At 40.6% G+C, this 13,025-nt stretch overlaps 1 protein-coding gene across 1 annotated transcript in view; it reads right to left on the minus strand.

The window, feature by feature from the left end:
* Positions 1–13,025, minus strand: part of LOC104909799 (eyes absent homolog 4) — a 29,918-nt gene that overhangs the window by 13,227 nt on the left and 3,666 nt on the right. The window lies entirely within an intron of this gene.

A 13,025-nucleotide genomic window follows, 5' to 3' on the forward strand; every position in this document is an offset into this window, starting at 1 on the left:
AAAAAAGCAAGAGCGGAAAACCTGTAAAAGAGACACTGAAGTACTGCACACAGATTGAGTGTTTCACTGGTCTTGCTTCCAGTTCTGCTCCGAGCACTTTGGCACATCCTAAATCTTAAACACCTGGCCCACTGCCTTTCCTGAAGAGAGATGTTTCTGTGTGTCAGGCATCCAGTTTTAAAAATATGTTTGTGTTAGCACCAGATGTTTTTGGTGGTTTGTTGATCATACATAGGAGAAGATCCTACCATGTCTTCTAATACTTTTGAAAACCTTGCAGTGAGAGATTTCTTCAGATTTGGATAATGCTCCTAAAGGGCCAAAGGGAACATCAGTATCATTTTTCGAAGCTGATATTATCCGATAATAGAACTTCTCTTACAAAGACTGCTACATGGATTAATCATAACTTGGATTTGCTTTTGGTACTCTAATATTACACTGGATTTTAGTTTGTCTTTCCTTTAAGGAAGAGTTTTATACATGTTTTTTTATTTTATACGTGTTTTTTATTTTATACATATATTTTATACACATATATATATTCTTTTACAAATCTTCCTTGGCTATTTTTTTCCCATAGTGTTAGTTTATGCACATTGTAGTGTAGTGCACAGATAAATGGACTAGCTCTGTAAAAGCTGTTCAGTCCAACTGGATAAGACACTGAGACTACAATATCCACAAGAATTCTCTCATCTACATTTGTTTCTGAAAGTCTAGTGATACTCATCTTTAAATTTACTGAAGTTTCTTTACTTGTCCATTTCAACCATAATAACAGTTCCTACATTCTTACTGAAAAGCCATGTGCAGAAGAACCTGACTCTCCCCGAAGAAGTCTCATCTACACACACATTGCATATATGCATTAAATCTTGTCCTTTCAAAATATACTGCTTAAAGGATTTTCAGCTTAAAGGTACATGAGATGTATAACTTGAGTGCCATCAAATGATACTGCCATGAGCTGCTGGAGTCGTGCATAGGACTGGTGCAGCTGATCAGCTTGTGCACTAAGAGGCCCCAGGCTGTAGTGTGTAAAGAAATTAGGTATGATGGAACACAGATATGCTTCCATTGGCTTGCTAGAGGCCTGGGATCCTCAAGTATAAAAATTCCCTCATACATATGCATTTTTCCCAGACAACATTTCTGAGTGGTAAAATAGTTTTCAGGGGAACTCCAGGCACAAGAAGATTTGCCCACTGCAAGGCCTAGAGACCCTTTATTGGGCTGAAGATTTCAGGGAACTGTGGTGTGTGCCTTGACTCTTCACCTCCCCTTTGCCTGCTTCCAGTGGATAAAGTCGGTTGAACCTCACAGTGGCTTTCTATTTGTTCATTTGTGGTGGGAATTAGGCTGATCACCCTCAGCATAGGAGTTTGTCCATTAGTCAGGATCACAGGAAGATTGCAGGGGAAGAGAGGAGATAATGCACATTGCTCTTTTTCTATGCTTCTTCCACATTGTTGCTGACAGATTTGACCTGTGACAAATCCTTGAAATATGGCTGTGCAGACAGAGATGGGACAGATCCAAGGATAAAAAGCCTGTGCTTGGAAAATGCTGTGCTGTGACAGATTGCATGAGCTCATATGTATCTCTCTGCCATTGCATGTTTGCCTTTACTTACTTAGAGGAAAGCAGCCACAGATCTGCAGAGGATGATGGCTGTACAGGGTGCAATATCTTGTTCTCAAACCTATGGAGCAGGGAAATACACATCAGCCTAAAGACTGAGGCTCTCCTAACAATATGGATTATTTGCGTCTGATAGCTTGTGCCAGAAGTGCATTTTTCTTTTGTGAAAGATGAAATGCTGACATTCCTGGCTAGCCCAGTATAAATATGGCCACCCAAGTACCGTGGCATTATTTGAGTTCATCTGCTGAATAGCTGCTATGTGGTTTCTTTGGCTCAGTGATTCCCTCAACTAACAGAAAACTGTGGTTCCTCTCTCAGCGGTGGCTGCTGCCTGGGGGCTGGCCTTACAATCAAACCCAAACACACCATGACCCTGCAAAGGCCCGGTCAGCCTGCGTCTCCCTGGCACTTGAGACAGAGCCTTCACGTGGGCCTGGCCTAGAAGCTGGCTCTGCTCTGTGGCTGTGCAGCTGTAACCAGGTCCAACCTGGAAATCAGTTTTCCTGGCCTCCCCCTTAAAACACAAACAATTTCTCACCACTGTAGCCAGAGGAAGAGACAGCATATTTGTATTACGTTTTCACTTGGCTGGATGTTGCTTGTGCTAGGTTTCCAAACACTCTGCTGGGCACACTAGTAGTGCAGGACAAAGTTCACTTTGTATGATGCAAAGAGAGTTGTGGGGGAAGATGACCTCGAGATCAATACTGAGGCTTCCCCCTGGGAATTTTATTTTATTTTTTAATATTTGCAGTTGGTTATAATCTGGTCCCTTCCAGTGGAAATAATTTGTCAGGTCACCTCATAAGCTCCAAGGAGAAGCCCTCACTTTGCTGGGATGATGGAGAGAAGGAATTGCAGTTCCACCACAGCAAATAAGTGTCATTGCTTTCCTTTCAGACCCAAGGAAGAATTTTAGGGATTTTTTCAAGAAGCAAAAGAAGAACCCTCTTCTCTAGCAAGCAACAACAAAGTAACATACTGGCACCTTTCTTTGAACTGAAAAGAAAAACATTATCAGAAATGCTGTGGGGCTGCATGCCGGGAGCTCATGGTCCCTAGCTGAGGCTGAGATGACAGCTCAGGAGCTTTTAGCACTTCTTGGGAACTTTTTAGACTCCTCAGCCATAATACAGGAGTCAGATATCAGCTCACACTATCTTTTATGGTTAGTGGATTGCACTACTGCACTGACAAAACCTATGGTTTATATACCTTAAAGTTCCATAGACACAGGAGATTTAAAGAATGGATGGACCAAAAAACCAAAATACTACTATCTCTAGCAGAGACCTCAGCACTGTAGTACTCCATTCATTTGCAAATAGAGCTTATGATCCTGAGTCCACTGGGCAGGAATGAATTCTGCTCCTCAACCAGCACATGTGCAGGGCAGGGGATGGACAGTGCTGCATGCTCCATGGGCAGAGTGAGACACTTGCCTTTGCTTTCCATCTCCCACTGCTGGAGCAGGGCCAGTGTTTCCAACCTCTTGCTACCTTGCTCGGCCCAAGCCCACAGCACTTTCTGTTTGTTTAACACTGTCTGGCAGCCTTGAGATAACGGGGATGTTGCTGGCTGGAGCAAGGCCAGCTCAGAGCTGGCCTCACAGCTCCCCAGCACCAAATGATCTGCAGGCCCAGGCTGTTTCAGACGCTTTAGAACCCCAAGTGGGCCATAAAGTCCAACATAAGGAGGTCAGATCTCAACTGCAGGTTACTGCAGGAGCTCCAAGATACTTCATCCAGGCATCCAGGCACACTGCTCATTCTGTAGTCATCAGCAAAGTCTCAAGAAGGACTGGCCATGGAAATCCCTGAGTAGGAAATACCTTTCAGCTCAAAAGAAATGAGAACAAGTGCATCAAAAATGTCACATGTATACACATATGTATGCATGTGTGTATGTATATTTATGAACTTTCCCTTTCAAAGACATGCTGGGGATGGGAAGACTTACAGGCCCTTCAGTGGAGCAGAGCCTTCAGGAAGGGGAAAATAGGAAAGTACAGCAGCTGCAAGTCCTCATACAACATCTCACTTAAAATGTCATGTGTGCTACTTGGTTTAAATTGTCACCCCTCCAGCAACCACAAACAATGCAGAAACAGCAGATGTGTTTTCTATTTAGAATTAAACAGTTTATCTCAACCACTGTCATTGTTACAGAGGGAAAATAAATAAATATCCATGTTAATGTAAACTTCAAAAGGTACTTTCTGGCATGAATGGCTGTTCTGAATCCAGTCTCACTGAGAAAACCAGGATTTGTCCACAGATTTTTTTTTTTCTTTTTTTTTTTTCCCCAATAGGGATGCTGGCAGCTCAGCATGTAGTAAAACTTAGACTGGTCAAAAAGATTTTTTGGCCAGATATAGCATCCAATAACTCATGTCATTTAGACTTAATGGTCCAGAAAATTAAAGTAAACATCATAAATGTCTTTTGTTATTAAACTTTCCATTCAAACTTTTTGTTTAACTCTTACTTAATGGAGAGTAAAGATGACATTTCAAGTCACATATTTACCTATGTTATAATCTTAAAGTCATCTCATTGAGATTTAAAAATGTGTCACAATTTCAGCCTAGACAAGAACTCAGAAAAAAAAGTTGGTGTGTGCATGTGCTCTGCAGACGTTAAGGTAATGATAAATCAGCCTTCACCAATTAAGGTCAATTTATTGTTCAACTCTTAGTTTTACAGCTCTATAGCTCTGTTCTTTGTAGGGACAAACAGCATCTCAAACAAGAGTGACCATATGGATATTACTGAATCTTTTTTTTCATTTTTAAGAGGGGATACTACTTGTAAAGAGTGCAACTGAGTGACGTGGTTGGAGCATGCCTCAGGAAAATGCAGTGTTCCGTACAGAAAAAAAAAAAGAAAACAAGAAGAGCTTCATTTGGATATTTTTGTCCTCTGCTTACATTTAAAAAAGCAAAAACAAAGCCAAACTCTGTCTAGTTGTGAAGATATTTTGACTAAATAAAGTTTGATTTGTTTCAACAGTCTAAAGAAGGTTCCAAAACTGAATATCACTGTGTACTTCTTTGTGTGTGACATGGCCTTCACCAATACCTTTCTTGTGTTTGATTTGCGGCCAGTATTTTAAAACTTCACCAGCCAGCTTGTTTCCAGATTTTATATTATTACAAAGAGTTTTTTGTCTTCAAGAAAGCAAATATACAAATGTTCCTGTTACTCTTCCTGTCTGAAATGTGCAGAAGAAGGGTGATCATCAATAAGCTGTAAAGCCTTAACTGCTAGTAGTTACTTTATGATCTTGTAACACGTTCTGTTTGATGCTTGTTCCTCCATAACTGTCACAGTCCTGCAGCTCCACAGGGCTTCTCACTGGTTGGCACCTTTGAATGGCTGAGTGTAAAAAGGTCTTATGCAACGCGTTGCCCTCTGGATTCAATGTAGGAAAGGAACATTTTTGCATTGGTTAAGGCCAGGCTAAGGGTCATTATTATGTTTGGCTCAGGGGACTTCATGTGTATAAATGAGATTCACCAGCATAAAATTTCAACTATCCTTTTCACATCCATTTCAGAACAAGGCCAGACCTCAGTGTATTGGGTGAAGGAAGAAGCCCTTCCTCTGGACAAGATGATGTTCAACTAGCCTGGCTGAGCATTGTGAAAGAGTTCATTCCTCACCTCTCTAAGCAATTACATCCAAGTGTGAGATTATAAACTACGGTCTTGATTACTTTAATGTAGTGGTCAGTATAGTTTGTTTTTTTTTAAGGTACAAGCATTTTGTCTTGTTGCCTGCCTTTAGAAGAAGTAAGAAATGAGTAGGTAAAAGCACAGCTGTTTTTCAGGGAATCATAGTTCTGATTTCATCACTCGCACAGGCTTGCTGCAGTAAATCTGTGAAGATGACTGAAAACCCCTAAGAATCAGTGCACCAGGGCTTGACTGGGCTTTGGACATCCATGGTAAGTGATTTTCTGCCAGTCTAGCCAATGTGGTCATCACAATTTCTTCTGACAGTCTTGACACCTCTTCTGGTTCATATGATTTGAATGTAGATCAGAAGGACTTTCCAATATCTGGTATTATGCCTAAACAGCTTTTCTGGAGCAGCAGTTTTGGATCAACATTCCTGGATAATCCCATGAGTGGACAATTTTGCTGTACAGTATTAATATCTACATGTGGAATCAAACAGAAATAGTTACTGTGTTTAGTTTCCTACCTGCATTTGTGCCAAACTAATTTTAAAGTGTAAATGATCCCTAAGAGATTACACACGCACCCAGAGGAGGAAATACATTCCGCTATTACAAATCTGAATTTGTACAATTTACGGAACATGTCATATAAGTGGAATGGACAGAAATCTGTTACTAAATGGGAACTAAAGAACATTATTAAGTGCATCACCAAATGACTAAGGCATTTAGACCTTAATATTGGTTTGAGTGTTCATACCTGTGAGCATCCATGAGATCTTCCAGCAACTGGATTGTATATTTGCATATGTAGACTCTTCCTCTGAGAGTTATAGTTTGGAATTATTTTTTTCTGATATATATTGTTGTTATTCTGCCTCTCAAACTTAAGTTACTGAATAAATTATGAGTGAAAGAAGACTATGGAAATTACAGCTAGAGAGGCAACTTATTTATTTTTTAAATGCTTCTGCACAATTTAAATTTGATTTGTGGTAACTGAGACACTTGAGTAGATGAATTTGAAGGAGGCATAACTTTCTCAGGCTTGCCTATATTTTTGGATAGACTTACTGGAAAAATTTTAGTTCATCACTCTTCCAGTATCTTGAAATCTGACCAAGAAACCTTCCAAAGTAATAAGAAATTGATGCTAAAACAATGTTATCAGATAGGAAAAGTTAATGCTACTGTTATCTACAGGTCACAGAATCACAGAATGGCCCGGGTTGGAAGGGACCTCAAAGATGATGAATCTCCAATCCCCCTGCCACATGCAGGGCCGCCAGCCTCTCCATTTAATACTAGACCATGTTGCCCAGGGCCCCATCCAATCTGGCCTTGAACACTTCCAGGAAGGGGGCATCCACAACCTCTCTGGGCAGCCTGTTCCAGCACCTCACCACTCTCATAGTAAAGAATTTCCCCCTGACATCCAAACTAAATTTTCCCTCCCTCAGCTTAAAACCATTTCCCCTTGTTCTGCTGTTATCTACCCTTTCAAAAAGTTGACTCGCCTCCTGTTTATAGGCTCCCTTTAGGTACTGAAAGGCTGCAATTATGTCACCTTGCAGCCTTCTTTTCTCCAAGCTGAACAAGCCCAGCTCTCTCAGCCTGTCTTCACAGGGGAGGTGCTCCAGCCCCCTGATCATCTTTGTGACTCTCCTCTGGACCCTCTCTAACAGCTCTCTGTCTTTCTTGTGCTGGGGACTCCAGACCTGGACACAGTACTCCAGATGGGGCCTCACAAGAGCAGAGTAGAGAAGGACAGTCACCTCCCTGTCCCTGCTGGCCACTGCTCTTCTGATAGAGCTCAGGATACCATTCGCTTTCCAAGCTGCAAGAGCACACTGCTGGCTCATGCTAAGTTTTTCATCCATCAGGACCCACAGGTCCTTCTCTGCAGGGCTGCTCTAAAGGACCACTCCTTCCAGTCTGTATGGATGCCTGGGATTCCTCTGGCCCAAGTGCAGAACCTTGCACTTTGCTGTGTTGAACCTCATTATGTTCCCCCGGGCCCACCTTTCAAGTCTGTTGATGTCCCTCTGAATGACATTCCTTCCTTCCACAGTGTCAACTGTACCACTCAGCTTGGTGTCGTCAGCAAACTTGCTGAGGGTGCACTCAATTCCATCGTCGATGTCATTGATAAAGATGTTAAAGAGCACTGATCCAAAGACAGACCCCTGGGGGACACTGCTCATTACCAGCCTCCACCTAGACACCATTAATCACCACCCTCTGTCTGTAGCCTTTCAACCAATTTCTTATCCATCTAGTGGTCCACCCATCAAATCCACATCCCTCCAAGCTGGAGATAAGAATTTGGTGGGGGATCATGTCAAAGGCCTTGCTCAAGTCCATGTAAATGACATCAGTCACCATCCCTTTGTCCACCAATGCCATCACTCCATCATAGAAGGCAACCAGATTGGTCAAGCATGACCTTCCCCTGGTGAAGCTGTGCTGGCTGTCTCAGATCACACACTCATTCCTCATGTGATCAAGCATGTCATTCAGAAGGATCTGTACCGTAATCTTCGCAGGTACAGAGTTGAGACTCACTGGCCTGTAGTTCCCAGGGTCCTCCTTGCTCTCTTTCTTGTAAATGGGAGGTCAGCTAATATGTAAGTTCTCACAGAAGTTCTCTAGCATAATAGATTTGCTTCTTTACTTTGGAAATCATGCTATTGCTACTATTAACAGAAACAAAATCAGATCTGACTCAATTATTTCTATTTCATAAAGAAAAAACCTGTTTAGAACTACAGAATAAGTAATAGCATATCAACTGCTTTGTTTCTTTTCCTCTATGAACTATGTCAAAAAAAACAATAAATTATTTGCTGACACAATTTTATTTTCTTAGTTTGCTTGCTACATTGAATTTTGCAACTATTTATATCACATATAGAGTTTCTCTGATGTATTTGAGTTGTATTGATACCATTTATTTTTACAGAGTAAAAACACTTCTTTTTACACACAGATATTTCACTGTCTTCGTTCAGTGAATAACTGTCAGACTTGTTTGCAAATTTATTCACCAGAAAAAGTAATCACCATAAAGCCAGACAAACTTAATGAATTCAGTTTTATCTGAACCTCTACATAGGCACAGCAAAGTGCAAGGTTCTGCACTTGGGCCGGAGGAATCCCAGGCATCCATACAGACTGGAAGGAGTGGTCCTTTAGAGCAGCCCTGCAGAGGCATTCACAGCAAGTCTACAGCTCTATTAGCAATACTAATTCTGTCTCAACACAGTGCATGTGCTTCTATGGAGTTCAATCATGTTTAGTTGAAGTCATGCTAAATATTTAAAGATATATATAAAGGCTGCTCTGAAAGTAATGCTTCCTATTTTATCATATTGGCCCATGATATCAGAAGCAGATGGTGGTGGTATAGTGGTAGATGCTGAACCTTCCCAATAATATTGTTACATGCTGTTGCAGTGCTACAGATGGCAGCAGAGGGGCAGTCTGACAGAATGGTGACATGTCCATGTGGAGTAAAAAAAAGCATGCTTAATGAATGTTTATGGAGACCAAACAGTGTGAGCATAGTAAGGCAGTGTGTGGGTGGTGTGTTTTTGCAGTGGCAACAGCGACAATGGGTCATGTCTGCTGGTGCAGGTTTTTACAAGAGCAGCATGCAGGCTTCTGTTCATCGCCTTTGAAAATGCATAGCTAATAGTGGTGACTATGCTGAAAAACAGTTTTGTAGCTGAGAACTTGCTCTATCAAATCATGTTATTGCACTCTTTGTATCATTTATTGTAGTTTCCTGGGAAAGAAATAGGCATTATTTTTTGAATGACCTGCTTATAATGGAGACTTTAGGGGTAAGACTACACTATTGAATTTTATCTTTTTTTTTCCTTTAGAAAAAATAAAAATAACAAACAGCTGTACTTTAAAACAGAATCTATTTTAAAATGCCTTCTCCTAATCTTTCCAGCAACTCAAAATAATACCAAGAATCACTGCTGCAATGTTATTTCTCAGGGTGAAGGCTTTGCTCTCTGGCTGAGAGCGTAGGCCCTTCACCTTTATGCCAATGACAAAATACTTAACATTCTGGTTACTTCTGAATCCTGCACCCTGACTTACCCCACAGCCTTATCCCCAGCTTCACCTGTGATATCTACTTTTTAGGGACTCTTAGTACCCCTTCCCTGACAGGTGTGACAGCAGCCAGCATACTCCAATGCTAACTCCTTGTGCCCAAAGGCATTTTGAAATTCCCCTTACATTGTTATGAGTGCCCAATTGCTCCAGAGAAAATTAAGCACTATGCACCTCCAAGCAGTTGGAATGGCACAGGATAGCAGGTGTTCAGAATCAGCGTGAGCAACTTAAGAGCCTACTGAATATCTACTCCCTTCTCCTAAGAGAACAGAGAACATCATTTGGTTGTGATTTTCTTTACAGCAAATTTAAAATAGATCACACTTCAGAACTCTTTTTCAGTTGGAAGAATGATGATTGAAAAAAAGGGGGAAAAAGGCTCACGATCATCTTTGTCTAGCCATTTGCACTTATCACAGTAAAATTTTGGGTTTTAATGGGGGAAAATGTTCTTTTTGAGGAAAGAGAAGATGAAGGAAGCCTAGGGAAGATGAAAGTAGAGATGAAGAGGAAAGAAGGAAGAAAGATGTCTTCAGAAAGACTTAGAAGCCTAGAATTTAAAATATGTTAATTGTGAAAAACATGATTGATGCATATGATGATGTTATCTCACCAGTCTGAGAATGATATATGGTTATTAAATTATCAAATTATATGGTCATCAAGTGGTCAAAGTAAGATCCATTTGGGAAAGGAATACGACTTAGCTGGTTGTCTTGTGTAACTTTGCCCATTCAGGGTTATTAAGAAATGCAAGATAACTGTTGCGTTTTCCTGAAAAAATTCTATTTTGTATTCCTAAATTGGAAATAGAAGAATCATCACCAAGAGTAAACTATGTAAACTCTCAGAATGGAAGTAAGATTTGCTCAGATTTTACTCAAAATATGGAAGGAATAGGAAGGGAAAGAAGGAAGATTTAGTCATGAACAGTGTAAAAGAAGCTCACATCTCGGACAAGAAAGGCAAGAGTTGCCCTCACTGCCCTGGCTTTTTAGTCGCTGCTGTGGGTGAATGGAATATTATTTTATGCTTGCTGTGTTTTTTGGGCATTGATTTGTCATTCCCAAACCTATAAGGGCAACTTCTGGCTGATGCACTTGGCATATGCTGACAGATCAGCCACATTTAAGTGGTAACAACGTCAGTATATATAATCAGATCTTTACTCAGTTTACTATAAAGTCTGACTGTGAATTCCTTCCTCAGCACCTGGCACGTCATCATCACCACATACATTATTACATTTGTAACAGCCATATCAGCAGTGAGAGATCAGGTATGATATTCAGATGGTGTTTAGTGTTGCTGGACTAAGCAGGGAAGTTGGTCTAATGATGAATTTAGGATGCAATTAATGAGCATTATGGAATTAAGTTTAGGCTGTCTGTGCTGACTGGATGATGAAATGAATATCTATAATTCTTTTTTTTACCCATGTGATTCAAATGTTTATTGCTACTATTATCAATTGTTCCATGCAGAATGCAGCCATGATCCTTGGTATATTTTTGGTTGATTTTTGGAGTATGTTGACAGCAGATCATGAGGTACCAGGCATCTCCGAACCAAGATCTGCATAAAATATTGATCCTTGTGGCTTCTCTGAGACATTCTCTGGGTCTGAAAGATGCCATCTGTTCCTGCTTTTAACAAAAATAAGCTCTCATTGGAGCTAGTAAAATCTTGGAAGAATGAAAGAAGCATTAATTCCCATCTTGATTACCTCTTCAGCTTTATATTGGAACACTCCAGCTGGGGTTGAAAGGCCTGTTCAATGTCCTGTCTTCAGAGCTTACTGGAACCTTTTCAGTTTTTAAAAAGCTCAGAGAAGATACTCTTCTGTGGCACATTAGACCACTGATAGACATAGAAACATAGGGTAAACTTCTGACATTGACTGAACTTCCCACACCTCCATTAACATCCCTGAATTATTATTGATTCATTTATAAGTTATTATTATTTTCATTATTCCTGTGTATTCAGAACGTTGAATGCTAAGTAGCAACATCAATTAAAAGCTGATTAAATCAGGACATTTCATTCTCTGTGCACAGTAAGAATGTTTCATTATTGCTTTGTGCATATGAAATACAAATCATCTTTCCATCTGGGTGAAGTAGTCAGGGACTCCACAGTACAAAGCTCTTCAGATTGGCTTGGAAAAAGAAAAGGAAGGGGAAAGAGGCCAGAGGAAGTGGTCCGGTGTTGTTTAGTCACAGCAGCAGCAGCATCCCACAGGACGTACCTCTAGCCAAAAGGGAGAGGGGTGGTCCCCTTCCAGGGCTCTGACCCTTGCAGTGTTGCAGACCTGTCTGTAGGGTGTTACAGCCAAGAGATGTGTGTCTCAAGAAAGCCTGAGACATTGGAGCAAAGCAGTGAATCATTCACAGTGATTGCATCTGCTCTGGGCCAGAATCCTGCAGGGTTGGTGCTGTCTTTGAGTGAACTGACATGATGCAGGTGGGCGGCAAGCAAACAGCTTCCAAAACCCCACTAGCAGCCAGCTCGGCAAACTCCACTGCTTTTCAGTGCACCATAATTTCTTCATTGCTGCCTCCCTCCTGATTCAATCAAATACCATATGCTAACCGAGCGAAGAATTTCCGCTTATCAGTTCCTATTAAAGCCAACACTAGACACAACATTTGGTCAGACGCAGATGGCTACTTCCAACAAAATTTGACCATGGGCTTTGCCCCACACTTGGAGGGAGGAGAATTCTTCAGTAACATAGCGGGGCCAAGCTAAGCCTGTGTTTGGTTTTTAAAAGGAAAGTAAAATTATGCAGATGTAGAATTTTGGGAGGCCAGATGGATTGTATCTGGAAGTGTTTATCATTTTTAATATTTTGAAACCAGATGTTGATGCACAGACATTGCTGGTTGCAGTCATAGGAAGCTGTGTTAGAAGGACACTCTCTAACCTTTGTTAAGAAATTACAATGTTTTGATCCAGTTAAAATCAACTATTAGTACGGAACCGGCCAACCACTGCTGTAAACCGTTAAAAAAATAGGAAACAGATGCTCAATAGAAAGAAAGCTATCAGCCACAGCATTCCTGATCTTTTTATAAAATGTAAACTTAAATACTTTATGTGTCCTTTAATGAACTGCTATGAAACAACTTTAGTAGTCAAAACATTTCACAAGATTACACAAATGCAATTTGTCATTTATTAATATTTCCACAAAAGTGGTGACCCTGGGAAAAAGGGCACAAAGGTGGCACATGCCAGGTGATAAATGTAAAGTGTTTCTGTGACAAGAGCTCAATGCAAATCTGATACTTAAAAGACGGATGGAATTTTGATTGTAAGAAAGCAGCAGCTTTTATTCCTCAAAGAGACTGCAGTTGTGGGGGAAGAAGCAATCCTATCTACATCACTAAGCAACATTTATAAATGTTAACGATATGATAATTGATAATATGCGCAGTAAAGACAACTACATCAGTGCTCAGAAACTGCGAATGGAATAGAGATTTTGCTGGTGAAGCCCATTCCTTTATTAGATTCAAGATTTCAAGATTCAGTTTTGGTTGTTTTTTTTTTTTTTT

The sequence above is a fragment of the Meleagris gallopavo genome, chromosome 2, assembly GCF_000146605.3.
Source record: "Meleagris gallopavo isolate NT-WF06-2002-E0010 breed Aviagen turkey brand Nicholas breeding stock chromosome 2, Turkey_5.1, whole genome shotgun sequence".
NCBI classification, from domain to species: Eukaryota; Metazoa; Chordata; class Aves; order Galliformes; family Phasianidae; genus Meleagris; species Meleagris gallopavo.